This window comes from Octopus bimaculoides, chromosome 7 (assembly GCF_001194135.2).
Source record: "Octopus bimaculoides isolate UCB-OBI-ISO-001 chromosome 7, ASM119413v2, whole genome shotgun sequence".
NCBI classification, from domain to species: domain Eukaryota; kingdom Metazoa; phylum Mollusca; class Cephalopoda; order Octopoda; family Octopodidae; genus Octopus; species Octopus bimaculoides.
The window spans coordinates 10,034,680-10,037,944 of record NC_068987.1 but is presented as its reverse complement, the minus strand read 5'-3'; the positions used below and the strand labels follow the sequence as shown (position 1 = coordinate 10,037,944).

The 3,265-nt window shown below is 34.5% G+C and overlaps 1 protein-coding gene across 1 annotated transcript in view; it reads right to left on the bottom strand.

Moving 5' to 3' along the window:
• The window catches only part of LOC106873140 (uncharacterized), a 61,303-nt gene extending 60,355 nt beyond the window's left edge, over nt 1-948 (bottom strand). The window contains exon 1 of the mRNA XM_014920367.2: nt 680-948. The gene's annotated coding sequence lies outside the window, so the exon portion shown is untranslated. The remainder of the gene's footprint in view (nt 1-679) is intronic.
• Between the last annotated feature and the right edge of the window lie 2,317 nt (nt 949-3,265).

Below are 3,265 nucleotides of genomic sequence, written 5' to 3'. Positions count from 1 at the left end.
TATATATATATATATACGTATATGTATGTATATATGTATATGTAGATGTATATATATATATGTATATAAGTATATGCATATATATATATATGTATACATATGTATATGTAGATGTATGTATATATGTATATGCATATATATATGTATATATATGTATATGCATATATATATATGTATATATGTATATGCATGTATATGTATATGTATATATATGTATATATATGTATATATATATACGTATATGCTTGTATATGTATATTCATGTGTATATATATATGTATGTATGTATATGTATATATATGTATATGTGTATATATATGTATATGCATATATACATGTATGTACATATGTAAATGTAAGATATATATATATGTGTCTATATATATATATATATATATATATATATATATATATATATATATATATATATATATATATATAAATATATATATATGTAAATGTAATCTATATATGTATGTATGTAATTATAGACATATGTAATGAGATATATATGTATACACACACATACATACATACATACATATATATATATATATAGATAGATAGAGAGATAGATAGATAGAGAGAGAGAGAGAAAGAGAGAGAAAAATGACATAAGAAACTTAGAAAACAGTGATGGGAAACTTATGTAAGTGCGCAAAAAGTTCGTTTTACATACCTTTTGAATCTAATAAAAAGGGGTGGAAAAACAAAGATCTGGTATTTTTTGTGAAGATAAGTCTTGCTTTTGGTTATAAGGTGTTCCTAGGTTGGCTCGTTTCTTGATTTTGTTTGTTAGTTGAAGCTTTAGTTTTACTCTACTCGAGAGTAAAGGACAACGCTATATGAAGGCAAAAGCCGATGTTGATATAGTATGGTTCAACTGCTGCTGCTGCAGTTGCTGATGCTGCTGTAGCTGTTGCTCCTGCTGTTTTTGCAGCTGTTGCCGCTTCTGTTGTGTTTTATATTTCTCGTGCCCACGATCTTTTCATTCAGTCCCCTCCTTTACAGCTTACTTCCCTCCCACTTTTCTCCGTCTCGGTATTGGCGCATGCGTGCGTGCGTGCGTGCGTGCGTGCGTGTGTGCGTGCGTGGATGCGTGTACATGGGTGTGTATTTACTACGAGTGTCGGCGTATGCTTCTTGCCAGTGTGAGACGTGTGTGCAAAACAGGTGCACGTATTGTGTGCGTGCGTGTGTATGTGTGTTGTTCTACAGTCTATATGCGTTGATGCTCGCGTACAAATATCCAAATTAAGGAACACGTACGTGTGTCTGTGAGTATATGTGAAGGAACATCACTTAATAAAAACACGTGTGACTTTGTGTAGGAGTATTTTCGAAACTTGATATGATTTTCCCCCCACTTTTTTTTATGTGCAAACTGTTGCATCATTGTTTTCCCGTATTAATTATACACACACTGTTTCATAACGTTACATACAGATATACACCTGCTACATACAGTATGCTATGCATGTTTACGTTTCCGTCTTCATTATTTTTTATATAGTTTGATATATATATATATATATGTATGCATATTATCACAAATATACAGATAGACGTATGTACATACATGAATGCATATATGCATACATAAATGCATATATGCATACATACATCAACGTGTGTGTGTGTGTGTGTGTGTGTGTGTTTGTGTAAACTTATGCAAAAGACAAGCTTCTTTGCACACTCACAATTATCATTTGACACTTGTCATTCATATTTCTCTTGTTCCCTAAAATACAGCAATACAAATACATTTTGTGTGTGTATGTATGTATGCATGTATGTATATATGTATGATACATACTTATATATACGCATGTATATGCATATTCTTATATACATACATACATACATACATATATATATATATATATATGTGTGTGTGTGTGTGTGTGTGTGTGTGTGTGTGTGTGTGTAGATGTATATATATATACATATGTATCATTAAACGTACGTATGTTTACATAGACACACATATAGGTATCTATAGTTCATATAAGTGTGGGGTGTGTGGGGGGGGGAGCCTGTGTGTGTATGTGTGTATGTGTGTGTGTGTATCTAACCGAGGCCTTTGCATGCCTAATGAAATTATGGATCTGCACTTCGAAAGTTTCTCCCCAAGGTGTGTAATTATTATTTTTATTATTATTATTATTATTATTATTATTATTATTATTATTATTATTATTATTATTACTATTATTATTATTAATGTTATCATTATTATTATTAGTATTGTAATTTTTTTAATTATCATCCTTTATTCACATTCCTTCTTCTTCTTCTTCTTCTTCTTCTTCTTCTTCTTCTTCTTCTTCCTACTACTACTACTACTACTACTAACGCAATGAGCTACCAGAATCGTTAGCAAGCTGGACAAAAATGCTTAGCGGCATTTCATCCATCTTCGCGTTCTAAGTTCAAATGCCACCGAGGTCGACTCTCCCTTTCGTCCTTTTTCGGGTCGATAAAATAAGTACCAGTTAAGTACTGGGGTCGACGTAATCGACTTACCCCCACCCCCGAACTTGCTGGGCTTGTATCATCATCATCATCATCATCATTACCAGTTTTCACATATACCGAGGTTAGCTTTGCCTTTCATCACTCCAGGGTCGATAAAATAAAGTAGTTGTCTATTTGTCAAGTACTGGAATTCAGAATATGGACCGACCCCCATCCTCTTATCAATTGCTGGATTGACAATACCTTCATAAGGGCGGCGAGATGGCAGGATTCTAAGAGCGTCGGGACCCCTACCTATTGGTGTTTGATCCGTGGGCGATGAAGTACTGTGGTTCGTGGTTTTAACCACCCAACTTCCCTCGGGATTGCTCACTTTGTGCCTCAATATGAAATCATTGTTATTTCGGAAGAGCGACAGTTCACACACACACACACACACACACACACACACACATATATATATATATATATATAGTATATAGGTATTTGGTATGTGTGCGTGTGCGCATGTGGGTGCATGTATATTCTTTTTTTTATTCTTTGTATTTATTTCAGTCATTCGACTGTGGCCATGCTGGAGCACTGCCTTTAGCCGAACAAATCGACCCCAGGACTTATTCTTAGCAAGCCTAGTAGTTATTCTATCGGTCTCTTTTGCCGGACTATTAAGCGACGGGACGGGGTGGCGAAACACACCACCATCGCTTGTCAAGCGATGGTGGGTGGGGGACAAACACAGACACAAATAACAAACACACACACACACACACACACACACACACACACA